The 17,171-nt window shown below is 39.0% G+C and overlaps 1 protein-coding gene across 6 annotated transcripts in view; it reads right to left on the bottom strand.

The window, feature by feature from the left end:
• The window catches only part of SCLT1 (sodium channel and clathrin linker 1), a 252,549-nt gene that overhangs the window by 11,927 nt on the left and 223,451 nt on the right, over nucleotides 1-17,171 (bottom strand). The window lies entirely within an intron of this gene.

The raw sequence follows: 17,171 nt of genomic DNA, 5'->3' as shown, positions 1-17,171 counted from the left end.
TCCAGTATTCTTGCCTGGAAATTTCCATAGACAGAGGAGCCTGGTGGGCTACAGTCCATGGGGTCTCAAAGAGTCAGACACGACTGAGCATGCATGCACACGTGTGACAATAAGGTAGGATAAATTGCTGTGCTTAAAGTATCTCGTGTAGCTTACGGGCTTCCCAGGTGGCACTAGTGGTAAAGAACCCACCTGCCACTGCAGGTTAAATGTATGAGGCATGGGTTAAATTACTATTACTCCTCAACATAACAAAGAAAAGCAAAATGACTAATGTGGCCAGCCTTCTGGGCTGAATGCAATTAAATGGTATGCACATCAGTGCTAATGAGAAATAACCTTTGAGTATTATTGAGAGGAAGATGATACAGTGATCATATTTATAAAGTTGGCCAACACTCAGTTTATACAATACCTTTTCAGACAACACCTACTGCATGATTTGATACCTATGCTATTTGCTTACCCATGACAATTTATTTGAATAATACAAATAATTTCTAATAATTACTATTAGATATTAATAATTTCTCACAAAATTTAGGATCACAATGATACAAATTATTAACTTAAAAAAATGCATTTATTTTTAATCGGACGATAATTGCTTTACAATGTTGTGTTAGTTTCTGCCATATAACAACATGAATCAGCCATCAGTTCAGTTCAGTTTAGTTGTTCAGTCGTGTCTGACTTTTTGCGACCCCATGAACCGCAGCACACTAGGCCTCCCTGTCTATCACCAGCTGCTAGAGTCCACCCAAACCCATGTCCATTGAGTCGGTGATGCCATCCAACCATCTCATCCTCTGTTGTCCCCTTCTCCTGCCTTCAATCTTTCCCAGCATCAGGGTCTTTGCAAATGAGTCAGCTCTTTGCATGAGGTAGCCAAAGTATTGGAGTTTCATTTTCAACATCAGTCTTTCCAATGAACACCCAGAACTGATCTCCTTTTGGATGGACTGGTTGGATCTCCTTGCAGTCCAACGGATTCTCAGTTTTCTCCAACACCACAGTTCAAAAACATCAATTCTTTGGTGCTCAGCTTTCTTTATAGTCCAACTCTCACATCCATACATGACCACTGAAAAAACCATAGCCTTGACTAGACGGACCTTTGTTGACATAGCCATAGATACACATATATCCCCTCTATCTTGAAAAAATTATTAACTTTAAGTTCCTTTTCATCTGTGTAAATGTCTATTCTATTGTGTATCAAGCAGTCACCCTCACTGGACAGTGAGCAACACTGCTCTCCACCAAGAAAGTGGAGATAATGGTAATGGTAGTAATAATAGCAAACATTCCCCTGCTTACTCTGTGTGGTGGTGCTAGTGATAAAAAACCCACCTGCCAATGCAGGAGATATAACAGACATGGGTTCAATCCCTGGGTTGTGAAGATACCCTGTAGGAGGGCATGACACTGCACTCCAGCACTCTAGTATTCTTGCCTGGAGAATCCAATGGATAGAAGAGCCTGGCAGGCTACAGTCCATAGGTTGCAGAGTCAGATATGACTGAAGTGACTTAGCATATCGCTATTCTAAATACTCTAAACTAAAAGGTCAATTTTCATTCCAATTCCAAAGAAAGGCAATGCCAAAGAATGCTCAACTACCACACAATTGCACTCATTTCACAACACTAGTAAAGTAATGCTCAAAATTCTCCAAGCCAGGCTTCAGCAACACGCGAACCCTGAACCTCCAGATGTTTAAGCTAGATTTAGCAAAGGCAGAGGAACCAGAGATCAAATTGCCAACATCCGAGGGATCATTGAAAAAGCGAGAGAGTTCCAGAGAAACATCTATTTCTGCTTTATTGAGTATGCCAAAGCTTTTGACTGTGTGGATCACAAGAAACTGTGGAAAATTCTGAAAGAGATGGGAATACCAGACCATCTGACCTGCCTCATGAGAAAATCTGTATGCAGGTCAGGAAGCAACAGTTAGAACTGGACATGGAACAACAGACTGGTTCCAAATTGGGAAAGCAGTATGTCAAGGCTGTATATTGTCACCCTGCTTATTTAACTTACATGCAGAGTACATCATGAGAAATGCTGGGCTGGATGAAGCACAAGCTGGAATCAAGATTGCTGGGAGAACTACCAATAACCTCAGATATGCAGATGACACCACCCTTATGGCAGAAAGTGAAGAAGAACTAAAGAGCCTCTTGATGAAAGTGAAAGAGAAGAATGAAAAAGTTGGCTTAAAGCTCAACATTCAGAAAACTAAGATCATGACATCCAGTCCCATCACTTCATGGGAAATAGATGGGGCAACAGTGGAAACAGTGTCAAACTTTATTTTTTTTGAGCTCGAAAAACACTGCAGATGGTTACTGCAGCCACAAAAATAAAAGAGGTTTACTCCTTCAAAGAAAAGTTATGACCAACCTAGAAAGCATACTGGAGAAGGCAATGGCAACCCACTCCAGTACTATTGCCTGGAAACTCCCATGGACAGAGGAGCCTGGTAGGCTGCAGTCCATGGGGTCGCGTAGAGTCGGACACGACTGAGCGACTTCAGTTTCACTTTTCACTTTCATGCACTGGAGAAGGAAATGGCAACCTATTCCAGTATTCTTGCCTGGAGAATCCCAGGGATGGAGGAGCCTGGTAGGCTGCCGTCTATGGGGTCACAGAGTCGGACACGACTGAAGCGACTTAGCAGCAGCAGCAGCAGCAGCAGCAGCAGCAGCAGCAGCAGCAGCAGCAGCAGCAGCAGCAGCAGCAGCAGACAGTACATTAAAAAGCAGAGACATTACTTTGCCAACAAAGGTTCATCTAGTTAAGGCTATGATTCTTCCAATAGTCATGTATGGATGTGAGAGTTGGATTATAAAGTAAGCTGAGTGCCGAAGAATTGATGCTTTTGAAATCTGGTGTTGGAAAGACGCTTGAGAGTCCCTTGGAGTGCAAGGAGATCCAAGCAGTCCATCCTAAAGGAAATCAGTCCTGAATATTCATTGGAAGGACTGATGTTGAAGCTGAAACTCCAGTATTCTGGTCACCTGATGGCGAAGAACTGACTCATTTGAAAAGACCCTGATGCTGGGAAAGATTGAAGGTGGAGGAAAAGGGGACAACAGAGGATGAGATGGTTGGATGGCATCACCAACTCAATGGACATGAGTTGGAGTAAACTCCGGGAATTGGTGATGGACAGTGGGGGCCTGGCATGCTGCAGTCCATGGGGTTGCAAAGAGTTCAGTCGCAAAGAGCGACTGAACTGAACTCTAAGTGCTTTATATAAACTAATTCTCTAGCTTTCATAATAACCCTGTGAGATGCCCATTTTTACACACAAGACGATTTAGAGGCAGAGGCATTTACAAATCAAGTTAAGTAACTTGCCTGGAGTCACACAGCTAGTCAGTTGAGAGTCAGGATTGGAAAACCAGACCCTATGATTCCAGTCTGTGCTCTTAGCCTCTCCCCTGTACTGTGCACCACGGCAGGCAACTGCTGAATGTTGGTTAGATGAGTAAATAAAAGAGAATGTTTGTGTGTGTAAGGGGTATTTTAAGGAGCATAGATACTTACCTGGAAATCTGACAAATTATATTTTTACTTCTGATTTCTTCCCTAAAGCTTCAGTCCTATACTCAAATTTAACATGACTAACATCAAACTTTTCGCACTACCCTGCCAATCTACTTTCTCAGTGCTGAGATACAACCTACTTTTCATCTTCCTACTCAGTCTTTATACTGACAACATCACTGCTTAGGTTAAAAACTGTAAAGTCGATTCTATTTCTCGCTTTTTCTTGAATGCAACATCTAGTTTGCCCCTGAACAGATTCTTCTGTGCAGTAGTATTTCTTGCCTCTAATGTTCATTTCTATTCAGTGTGACCATCACAACAAATTCTTGTAACTTAATTTTTAGATTTACTGCAGCTGCCAACTGCTTGGGCTTCTCAGTATCAGGTGAAAAACTGTATGCAAAGCATCCATCGGTGCATACAGAGGTGCTCAATTAACAGTGTACTTTTCCCTAAATGCACCCACCACTGGGTATTTCTCCTTCTAAAGCACCACTTCAATAATTTGCTTCCTTGAGCAGTAACTTCCAGTGGCTCTCTACTACTGGACAAAACAGTCCAAATTCCTGAGATGGACATTCAGATTCTTCTAAAACGTTGTGTAATTTATCTTTCCAATCTTCTCTTCAATAGGAACCTTTCAGTTCAATCAGTTCTCACTGTCTCGCCAACAGAACACATATGTGCCATCTCTAAGCTCATGTTCATGTCATTTTCTGTATCCTCTTTTGTGGATCTTCCACGAAAATCCTGCCTACTCTTTAAGATTCCACCTTTGCTCCACTTCTTTCCATGTCTCCTTCCTGGTTCACTTTAATCCAGACGGTTCTCTTCTCACAGCAATGTGTTAATACTTATTTTATGTAGAAGACATTTGGCAATTGCCTATTGTAATTCTAATGGGTGGTTTATATATGTGTGTATGCGTATACAAGTACACACACACACACACATACACACACACACGTGCCCCCAATTATAATGGAAACTTTAAAAAGGGGATTGTTTTTAGTTTCTACCGTATATGCCAAAGGACTTTACACATAGGGATTTAATAAATATTTGCAGATTTATGGCTAAATTTTCATAAGGAACTTGGCAGTTAGAAAATGTATTTTAGATAAAGATTTTAAAAAATGTACTTATAGTCTGCCACTTTCTCCAAAGGACTTGAAGAACCCAAGAAAAGGTAATTTTTTAGTTAAGCATTTCCTTTAAGTTTCACTCCTGAATGAAATTTTAGAAGGTATTAAAGGCTGGGGAGAAAAGTGATTTCACCAGCTCTGTCCCTCGAGACCTTCCTAGAGCCTGCCTGTCAGTACTTTGCAACTCCTTATTTCTCTGTCAGGATATTTCACTGCAGGGATAAAGGAAAGACTCAGGAGGATGATCTGACTCTGTATTATCTATGAGAAAATGTCTCTTCATTAGGGGACATAATTGAGAATTCCCTAGATCATTAGTGATTTAGGATATACATAAAATAAAGCTTTCCAGAAAGTTTCACAGTGGTATTACATTTCAGACTCTAGCCAAGTAAAGCTATATAATCTCTTCACTGGAAATCTTTAAAAACAGCAATGTCCATATCTATCGGGGATGATTTAAGCGCAGCCGGCCAGGAGATACAGAGATAGACAGCATTTCCAGTTTCTGTGTGACATCATGGCAGCTAAAGATCACTTTATACTAGCCACAGAATTTAAATGAAACTGTACCCAAGTTCTCCATAATTTCTAGCATAGTATATAACACGTTATAAGGTTTAAGGTAAAATTATCTTCTACCGATTTCCTATAACTACAGAAGAAATAGGCATTCTTTATAACCCCAATGGGAACTGCTTAGTCCACTGGTGTCCTAAATAATTTTCAGTTCACAGATATCAATTCATGTGCATGTGAGAGAAAACCCTAGTCACGCCTACAAAACATAATTGAAAAACTAGTTGTAAAAGGTAACTAATTTACTACCTTCTGGGCAGAGAAAATTTCACAAAATGATTCATAAACAAATAAATGAATGCTGCATTTACTAAGAAAATATTAGAATCAACACTGGGAAGTCATCCAGTTCCTCAACTGGAGACAGAGGTGGGTGAAGAGTGAGCACCAAGGCCAGGGCCCTTCCTCCAGCCCATGGAGAGGCTTTGGGTAGGTTCACAAACACCCTGAACTATACCCCAGATCTTCACATTTATCCTATCTGGGAAGAAGATCCAGAGTCTTCCTCCAATTTTTAAGAGGTCTGAGCACTAAGGAAGGATAAGGATTTTGGCTGAGCTTTTTGCCTGGAATATACAAAATTCTGAAAGAATTTTTTTTCCCTTTAAAGTATGAGCATACTGACTGGAGTGTTTTAATGTTGAATGTCTTTCTTACACAAGCCACATCCATAATGATATCATCTAATTATTTCCACTTTTGGTTTCATTACAGTGGTACAAGAATTTAAAGGCACTTGGCAAACAATTCAAATACAGAATTATTCTAGATTGTTACAGTATTCACCCTATTTTACAGTTGCTTATCTAGACTTAATTCAATAGCATATTCTCCAAAGTATACAATTCCATTTAAAAAGAAACTTCCTTTCTACTCACATATCACTGGTTTAATTAATTATGTATTTCTGAAACTGGCATATAACCTGGTTTGGGAACAATCACACTGATATCGACAGTGTCAGACAACACTAGAGTATCTAAGTTGATTAGACAAGAGCATGCAGAGTGCCTTGGGCACTGGGTCAGCACGCTTTATACAGAAACTTCACTGGTTGATGATGCCCACGATTAAGTGGACATCAGCCAGGAGGGTTTTCCACTGCACCTGACACAATTAATATTGTACTTTATTATAACCTTGGGCTTCCTTTGTGGCTCAGCTGGTAAAGAATCCGCCTGCAATGCAGGAGACCTGGGTTCGATCCCTGGGTTGGTAAGATCCCTTGGAAAAGGGAAAGGCTACCCATTCCAGTATTCTTGCCTGAAAAATTCCATGCACTGTATAGTCCATGGGTCAGACATGACTGAGCGACTTTCACTTCTATTATAACTTCAATGCTGCAAAATAGTAGTTATTCTCATCTTATAGATAAAGAAATTAAGACTCAGAAAAGTTAATGTTCCTAAGGTCAGGCAGTGACTGAAAGAAAAAATGTGTTTCATACTCAATCTTTTTATCAAAATGTTCTCTCAACTAAAGCACACTGCCTCTTACCTTAAGCCCAATCATTTACAAGAGGTATTATTAAAGTATGTCTGTGGCATAACATAATATCAAGATCTATAGGCAAAGAGAAAAAAATTTAATCCCGAGTATGCAGCAAAATGGTAACTGCAAAAACTGTGACCTCAAAAGACCTAAATATGAAAACAGGTTTCAAATCTCATTTAGTTAACTAAAAACACCACAGGTTTGCAGGCCAGTTTCACCAATATCAGGGCAATGTTGGTCACAGTCCAGGTTCCTTCTTTCCCAATCTGCACTTAGATCCTCCTAAAGTGATCTCATTTAGGCCATGACCCTGTCCAATATGCTACTGGAGAGGAGTGGAGAAATAACTCTAGAAGGAAAGAAGAGGCCGGGCCAAATCAGAAATGACTCCTAGTTGTGGATGTGTCTGGTGGTGAAAATAAAGAACAATATTGCATAGGAACCTGGAATGTTAGGTCCATGAATCAAAGTAAACTAGAAGTGGTCAAACAAAAGATGCCAAGAGTGAACATCCACATTTTAGGAATCAATGAACTAAAATGGACTGGAATGGGCAAAGTTAATTCAGATGACCATTATATCTACTACTGTGGGCAAGAATCCCTAAGAAGAAATGCAGAAGCCCTCATGGTCAACAAAAGAGTCCAAAATACAGTACTTGGGTGCAGTCTCCAAACCTGCACAATGATCTTGGTTCGTTTCCAAGGCAAACTATTCAATATCATAGTAATCCAAGTCAATGTCCCAACCACTGATGCTGAAGAAGCTGAAGTTGAATGGTTCTATGAAAACCTACAAGACCCTCTAGAACTAACACCAAAAAAGATGTCCTTTTCATTAGAGGGGACTAGAATGCAAAAGTAGGAAGTCAAGAGATACCTGGAGTAACAGGCAAGTTTGGCCTTGGGATACAAAATGAAGCAGGGCAAAGGCTAACAGAGTTTTGCCAAGGTAACACACCGGTCATAGCAAACACCCTCTTCTAACAATACAAGTGACGACTTTACACATGGACATCACCAGATAGTCAATACCGAAACAGACTGATTATATTCTTTGCAGCCGAACTAGGAGAAGCTCTATAGAGTCAGCAAAAACAAAATCAAGAGCTGACTGTGGCTCATATTAGGAGTGTCTTCTCGCAAAACTCAGACTTAAATTGAAGAAAGTAGTGAAAAACACTAGGCCAGTAAGGCATGACCTAAATCAACTTCCTTATGATTATACAGTGGAAGTGACAAATAGATTCAGGGGATTAGATCTGGTAAAGAGAGTGCCTGAGAGAACTATGGATGGAGCTTTGTAACACTGTACGGGAGGCAGTGACCAAAACCATCCCCAAGAGAAAGAAATGCAAAAAAGGTAAAATGGCTGTCTGAGGCGGCCTTACAAATGGCTGAGAAAAGAAGAGCAGCGAAAGGCCAAGGAGAAAAGGGAAGATAAACTACCTGAATGCACAGTTTCAAAAACATCTACTTCTGTGCCACTGACTATGCCAAAGCCTTTGACCGTGTGGATCACAACAAACTGTGGAAAATTCTTAAAGAGAAGGGAATACCAGACCACCTTATCTGCCTCCTGAGAAACCTGTCTGCAGGTCAAAAAGCAACAATGAGAAAGAAATATGGAAAAATGGATTGGTTCAAAATTGGGAAAGGAATACGTCAAGACTGTATATTGTCACCTTGCTTATTTAACTTACATGCAGAGTACATCATGTGAAATGCTGGGCTGGATGAAGCTCAAGCTAGAATCAAGATTGCTGGGAAAAATAACAATAACCTCAGATATGCAGATAACACCACCCTTATGGGAGAAAGTGACGAGGAACTAAGGAGCCTCTTGATGAAGGTGAAAGAGGAGAGGGAAAGAGCTGGCTTAAAACTCAACATTCAAAAAACCAATATCATGGCATCTGGTCCCATCACTTCATGGCAAACAAATGGGGAAAAAAATGGAAACAGTGAGAGACTTTATTTTCTTGGGCTCCAAAATCACTGCAGATGGTGACTGCAGCCATGAAATTAAAAGATGCTTGTTCCTTGGAAGAAAAGTTATGACCAACCTAGACAGCATGTTAAAAAGCAGAGACGTTACTTTGCTGACAAAAGTCTGTATAGTCAAAGCTATGGTCTTTCCAGTAGTCACGCATGTATGTCTGAATTGGACCATATAGAAGGCTGAGTGCTGAAGAATTGATGCTTTCAAACTGTGGTGTCGGAGAAGACTCTTGAGAATCCCTTGGACAGCAACGAGATCTAATCAGTCAATCCTAAAGGAAATTAACCCTGACATTTTGGAAGGACTGATACTGAAGCTGAAGCTCTAATACTTTGGCTGATTCATTGGAAAAGACCCTGATACTGGGAAAGACTGAAGGCAGGAGGAGAAGTGGACAACAGAGGATGAGATGGTTGGATGGCATCATCGACTCAATGGACATGAGTTTGGCAAGCTCCGGGAGTTGGTGATAGACAGGGAAGCTTGGCGTGCTGCATTCCACGTGGTCACAAAGAGCCAGACACAACCGAGCAACTGAATGACAACATGAGCCTAGAGGAATACGAATGAGCACCTCAAAGCAACCTGTCCAAAGTGGCAACCACTTCTTATCTGTACCTTCCCAAGCTTCCTCCCTCCCTCGAAGGACATCATTTCTTTCTACCCACATGCTCAGGTTAAAGCTTCAGCACTGTCTTTGATTCCCTCCATTTTCTCAACCCCTATGTTTGACTTATTGTAAGGTTTTCCCTGTGAAAGTTGCTCAGTTGTGTCCGACTCTTTGCAACCCCATGGACTATACAGTGCATGGAATTCTCCAGGCCAGAATACTGGAGTGGGTAGTCTTTCCCTTCTCCAGGGGATTTTCCCAACCCAGGGATCAAACCCAGGTCTCCTGCATTGCAGGCGATTCTTTACCAGCTGAGCCAGAAGGTTTACCTGATGCCCCCTTAAAATATTTCATAACTGCCCATTTCTTTCCATCTCCACCCACCATGTTCTGTACTAAGCCACTGTCATCTATTGCCTAGAATACTGTCACAATCTAATAGCTGCTTTCCCTCTCTTTGCCCTTTCTGTAGTTTATTTTCCACATAATTGCTAAAGAGGCCTTTTCAAGACCTAGAAATGATTAAAATTCTCCAATGATTTCCTACTGCTGCACTTTGGACTTTAACTTAAAATAGTCCTACTTAAATATCTTGCTTAAAACTAAGTAAAAGCAGCTGACTTATTATAGCCTACAAGATTTGCAAGGTCTGATCCTTGCCTAGTTCCTCACCTTGACAGCATTCTCTCTCCTCACTCACTATATTTAACACGGGGCTGCTCCCTAACACTGCACCTTTGTACTTACTATTGTTCTAATTACCATCTGCCTGGAATATTTCCTTGGCTTTTTCATATAGTTGATTTCTTTCTATCATTTGAGCCTCAGCTTAATTATCACCTGTTTGGACTACTTTTTAAGAAACTGTCCAGCCCTTGTAGCTCCCAACCTGTCTGAATTATCATCTATCACACCACTGCATTTGTTTTCTTCATGCAATTTAAAATACAAAGAATCATTTTGTTTACTTATTAGTTTACCTTCTTATTATTTCTCTCCCTATCCTGGAATGAACGCTCTAAAAGAGAAAGTACATCCACAAAGCTTAGAACAGTGTCTGGCACACAGAAGGTGATTTTTAACCCCGGTAAATTTTAGTTAATTCCACAGAATCAGTTAATTAGTCCATTCAATCAGAACATTTCCAATATCCCTTTCGCTACTTACTTGCTCTCATATCACAACTAATTATATAATTTGGTGATTACATTTAAAGTAGCCATCAAGTGGTGTGATAAAGTGAGGAGACTACTACAAAAACCAATGGCTACAGAAAGCTTATTTTATTTGAAGAATGACCTCAAAGTTTCAAAGAACTGTATAAATTTTCCTCATAACATATACTTTTAAATGCTGATCTTAGGATAAGATTGACAGAACTATAAAGTCTACTCGTTCAATAAATACTGAAGTGAGTGTCTTTGCTAGGTGCTATGGAGACGAGGAAGAACAAGATCCAGTTCCTGCCACAGCGAAGCTTAGGAACAACCAGAAACTGTGAGAAGCTATGAGGGTTATGCTATAGGCAGTAAACGCTATAGAAAGTTCACAGTGCTATGGGAACACATATGGAGGATTAGGGGATTAGAGCTGTCTCTCAGAGGAAGTAGGTTTTTAAGCTGATATATGAAAGATAAACAGGAGTTAGATGGACAAAAGCAGGGTAACGAAGAGTGTTACAATCAAATCCATGTGTGAAGGCCAGGAAATAAGAAGGGATAATAAATTTAGAAACCTGAAAGGAAGCTCAGTGTGAATGGAACAGACTGTTACTAGGATATGGGGGTGGGGGTGAGAGAGGAAGAAGCTGGGAACAGAGAAATACAGCTTGGATTTTATATGTGTAAGGTAATATAAGGAAACACAAGGGTGTTACATGTCTTGATGGGAAGTGGAGACTTAATTATCAGTCCACTGGGGAGGCACTGAAGTATTTTAAGGAGAGAAGTGACACGAAAAAATCAGAGAATCTTGCTGATTATAGCAGGAAAAACAGTGAGTAAACATGACTGTAGTAAATTAGGGGCTTTTAGCAGTAATCTAGGTGAGCAGTGTTGATAGCCTAAACTGTTGGAGGGAAATGGATGGATTCAGGAGTTACTTAGGAGGCAGCATGAACAACACTTGATAATCAGGGGTGTGAGGAAAAGAAGGGGTTGACACCCAGAGTTCTGCTGAACAAGGGGGTAGACAGTACCACACATGGAAAAATATGGGATGAAATAAAATACAGGAACTGGGCTCGGTGAAATTAGTTCACAAGTATTGAAAATGCTTAGTTTGAGGTACCTATTGAAATGTTCAGTAGACAGCTGGAAATACAGATTATTTCAAAAAGGTCAACCTTAGAAGCTGTTTTATAACAATAATTAGTCTTTTTCAGTTTGTCTCTGTCATAGAAATAGATATCCGAACTCATGCTGAAAGAGAACATTTCTTCTCTGAATACACTTCAGTTCTCAACATCACTGGCATATACACCACTGAAGAGGTGTGGCTGTGAGGTGAAGGGCACAGCTTTTCCCACAATGCACTAGTCTCATGTTGATGTATGGCAAAACCAATACAATAATGTAAAGTAATTAACCTCCAATTAAAACAAATAAGTTTATATTAAAAAAAGAGAAAATATCACAGATACTTTAAACAAGAGAAGAGAAGTCATGGTTCCTGAAGGCATGGGATAAGAGTTTGAATGTAGGCCAGTATCTCAGGCATCATAATTAATTACTATAATTACCCAGATCATTTTGTTATTATTGAGACAGTTTAAGTTTTAAGGATGGGTCATGTGTATTTTGGTTGATACACCGTAAGGGAAAATTTCCTCAACGCATGACATCCTTTAGTGACGACTAAAGATTAAATCGCACAAGGCTCCATTCTATACTATATGAGAGAATCGGAAACAAAAGGTGTACTATGCGTTTCAGGGAAATGATGGATCTGCCAGCTGCAGGCTTTCTCTGAAACTCTCTTATGACATATTAGCATAGCATGTGCCAGATGTTTTTTTTCTGTTGAATTATACTATAATATGCTTCAGTTACTTTTAGTAATTATGCATTTTGTAATCTGCCAGTACCTGCAGCTGCCTCTCATTCTGCTAATTAAAATTAAAAAAAAAAATTTTTTTTTTTAAGAAAAGCAGTTATGGCAGCCAAACATCACATATATACAGCCAAGAATAATGTGTTAAGAGACTGAAGAGAATTCTTTAGTCTCAAATGCTGTGTAATTCATATAAACATACATGAATTGTCCACTCACTGGACAAGAGAAGAAAATATTACACACTGTATATTATTCATTCATCTATTCAATACAATTTTATTGAACAACTACATGCTGGGCAAGATGTTAGCTCATGGTTTGTAGAAGAGGTGAACATAAATGATAGTTGTGCTACAATTCAGTAAGTGTCATAAAGAAGAATTAGCAGAGTGGTATGGGAGTTTTGAAGAAAAAAGATTCACTCTGTCAGAGGGATAAAGGATGCCTTACAGAAAAAAATAATATCTGAATTGGGTCTGGAAGGAAGAAAATTTATTTATTTACATGTATGTATTATATTTATTTATTCAATATTTTCTGCTTTCCCATCAATACTCTAATAGCTTCAAAAAAGATAAGGGGGCTTTGCTGTTATCCTTAGTACTTTAAGAATACTGCCACTCAATAAATACTTAATGGGTAAATGAAGTGAAGACTAGGCTTGGTAAAAGGGCTGCCCTTACCAATGTTTGGCTTCTTGGGGCAGTTGTTCAGTGTGGCTAAAACATGCCCTTCACAAGGTAGGGACAGGCAGACTGCTGACAATAAGGTGGAGGAAAGACTGCCAAAAACCCCAAACCAAACCAAACATTCAGGCAACAATAAAACAGAAATATTTAAGTAAACAAGGCCAGGACTCTATTTGCTTTTTAGGAAAATACTTCTGAGAGCAGCATGCAAGATGGAATAGAATGGAGGAAAAAAAAGTGATGGCAGAAACCAGGGTGATCCAGGCTACTTTAACAGCCATGGTTAAAGATATGAAAAGGCCTGGCTGAGGGCAGGAACAAAATATGTTACTGCATGTTTACACATACGCAAGCATTTCTTCCAGACAGATTCTGGTACCTGGTGTTGCAAATGAGTATGCATGGTTGAAATCTTTTTAGCTACTGCTACATTACCTTATACGAAGGGTTTGCAAGTTTATATTTCCACCAGTACTGTATACCCCATTTCTGCTCTCTCATGTGTTTGCAGATGCTGCATGTTAAGCATCTTTTATATTTTTGCCAATTTGCTGGGCAAAATTGTTTACATTTGCATTTCTTCATACAATACAATATTTCTTCAGTGTATATTGTGGCTGAGTTGGTTTAAAGGAACTCTGTACATCTGCCTTTGTGAGCTGCATGCTCACATACTGTGTCCATCTATTAGGCTGTTACTCTTTTTCTAAATTACTGAACTCTATGGATTCTGCATGTCGATCTTTATTTTTCTGTCATTTGTATTTGTTTTTCTATCTTTGTTTAGCATTTCTTCACAGAGAATTTTAATTTTTACCGTGAAACAAATTAATCAATTTTTGCACTGTGGGTTTTTGTTTTGATTAGAAAGACTCATTCAAAGATAATAAAAATAATCTAATTTCTTCTAATACTTTCCTTATTTTGAATTTAGCTTTTTAATCCATCTGGAATTGACTTTGTATACTGAATAAAGAATATACTAACCTAGAGGGGTGGGATGGGAGGAATGGGAGAGAAGTTCAAGAGGGAAGGGATATATGTATACATATAGCTGATGTAAGCTGTTGTACAGCAGAAACTAATACAACATTGTAAAGCAATATACTCCAATTAAAAAAGATAAGTTAAAAAAAGAGGGAGAACACATAGCTACAAGAATAAACTCAGAACTATAAACCAGAAAAAAAGAATATACTAAATGATTTAAAATTTTCCCAACATCATCTTTTCATTTGAAGTGCTGTATTATCATGAACAAAATTTGTTCATGTTCCATGTTCTGTTCAAATTATCTACTCTTGTGCCAAAACCACCATATAGCTTTATATATTTTGCTTCTTGTAGGGCAAATCTTTTTCCCCCATAAGAAATTTAAAAATTTAATCTATAAAATAACAATAATCTCTCATTCAAGTAAGATTAGTATAGATATATTACAGTTACAGATCTTCTATATTAATATGTAAACTTTAAATGGTTTTTAAATAGATCTCCTTGGAAGCTCAAAATTCTCTGTGTTGCATATATTTCAAGATAAAAGAGTAACTTTTATCAAGAGGAAGTAATTATAGATGAATTAGTACAATTTTACAAATTCAAACAAACTTCAAACTGAAAGAAGATACCACAGAGGAGCTCAAATTTTTAGAGAGCTTCATATATTAAGCTTTTTGATACTAAGATAAAAAACTTCCTTCTGTGGGAAAATCATTTAATTATTTTGTGTTGCATTTAATTATGGCTATACTTGCTTATGGGAAGATCTTAAGAAATTACAGGTGTCTGGTAATAGTATTTAATTGTCAGTTGTCAGAAGGAGCCAAAGTTTCCAAAGGCAGCAAAACTAGGACAGAGAGGGCTCTAGTATCCTAAGTGTTTTGAGGTTGTCCAGGTATTTAGTCTCTGATTTTGGGCTTCCCTGGTGGCTCAGAGGTTAAATTGTCTGCCTGCAATGCAGGAGACCTGGGTTCGATCCTTGGGTTGGGAAGATCCCCTGGAGAAGGAAATGACAACCCACTCCAGTTATTCTTGCCTGGAGAATCCCATGGACGGAGGAGCCTGGTGTGCTACAGTTCACGGGGTCACAAAGAGTTGGACACAACGGAGTGACTTCACTTTCACTTTTGGTCTATAATATTCTCCTAACTGTAGTAAATAGGTGGACACATAGTAAGGAAGATAACAGTCAATTTATAAGAACTCAATTGCTATGATGTAGAGAGGACAGACGGAGAAGGCAATGGCACCCCACTCCAGTACTCTTGACTGGAAAATCCCATGGACGGAGCCTGGTATGCTGCAGACCATGGGGTCACTAAGAGTCGGACATGACTGAAGTGACTTAGCAGCAGAAAGGACAGAGAAAAACAGCCAAGTGTTTTCAAGACCTGGTGAGGGCAGACCAGCACTAAGTTTTAAAGGGAAGATTTTTCAGAAGGAAAGCTTTGATGCTCAATATGGCACAATGAAGGTACGCTAGGAAGCAGGGTGCTTGGATCCAACACGAAAAAGCTCATTTTTGACAGCTGTTAATAAATACTTTTCACCTGAATGGCAGAATGCATCAATTCATGGCATATACAGAAAAATCCGTACGGGTAGAGTCAAATGCATAAAATGAGCCATTTGAATTTTTTAATGTACAGCTCTGTGTCTATTTTGTAACTTATTAATAAAAGACCTAATTGGTTCAAGACTTGGGATTGTATTGTTGAGTCATGCTAAAAACAAAACCACTTCTAAGGAGAGCAAATGAATCCTTCCCCAGGGACACAGAAAGAGCAGCGAGCAGTTAGCCTGTGCACTACTGATACAACACAGCATCCATCAAACTGCCAATCCCCAATACGGATGCTACTGCAAATATGTCTAGCACAGACCATATTTATAACATATTTTTTCATTGGAATAAGCATAAATTTTAATCTTCAACTTCAAAAAATATAAATTTATTGTGGCTGCTATGTAATGCTATATTATGACCTAAGGTGAGATTTGTCAGTGAAAATACTTCAGTGGCTACTTTCATATTGCAAAAACAACTTTAACATGGGGATTTCCCTAGTGGTCCAGTGGCTCAGACTCCCTGCTCCCAATGCATGGGGCTTGGGTTTGACCCCTGGTCAGGGATCAGATCTCACATGGCACAACCAAGACCCAGCACAGCCAAACAAATTAAAAAAAAACAAAAAAAAACACTTCAGCTTGATTTCATATATATTCCTCAGTATTATGTCTCCAAAGAGGAAGGAGATACAATTCATATATATAAATCTTGTATAAAATTTAATGCATTCTAGAACTAGTAATTTTTTTACAATTAAAAATGAAATAAGTATATGTTTATTTCACATACATAAATCTCATGCATTATATAGCATGATTTACTTTGAATTTCAGCTAAACTATTTCAAATCCTAAAAGATGATGCTGTTAAAGTGCTGCACTCAATATGCCAGCATATTTGGAAAACTGAGCAGTGGCCAAAAGACTGGAAAAGGTCGGTTTTCATTCCAATCCCAAAGAAGGGCAATGCCAAAGGATGCTCAAACTACCACACAACTGTGCTCATTTCACATGCTAGCAAGGTAATGCTCAAAATCCTTCAAGCTAGGCTTCAATAGTATGTGAACCAAGAATGTCTAGATGTACAAGCTCAATTAAGAAAAGGCAGAGGAACCAGAGATCAAATTGCCAGCATCTGCTGGATATAAGAAAAAGCAAGGGAATTCCAGAAAAACATCTGCTTCATTGACTATGCTAAAGCCTTTGACTGTGTGGATCACAACAAACTACGGAAAATTCTTAGAGATGGGAATAGCAGATTATATTACCTGCCTCCTGAGAAACTGGTATTCAGGTCAAGAAGCAACAGTTAGAAAAAGACATGGAACAATGAACTGGTTCAAAATTGGGAATGGAGTATGCCAAGGCTGTGTATTGTTATCCTGCTTATTTAACTTACACGCAGAGTACCTCACATGAATTGCCAGACTGGATGAAGCTAAGCTGGAATCAAGATTGCTGGGAGAAATATAA

This window comes from Ovis canadensis, chromosome 17, assembly GCF_042477335.2.
Source record: "Ovis canadensis isolate MfBH-ARS-UI-01 breed Bighorn chromosome 17, ARS-UI_OviCan_v2, whole genome shotgun sequence".
In the NCBI taxonomy this organism is placed as follows: domain Eukaryota; kingdom Metazoa; phylum Chordata; class Mammalia; order Artiodactyla; family Bovidae; genus Ovis; species Ovis canadensis.
The sequence above is the reverse complement of the archived record's forward strand: the minus strand, read 5'-3'. Positions and strand labels throughout refer to the sequence as shown.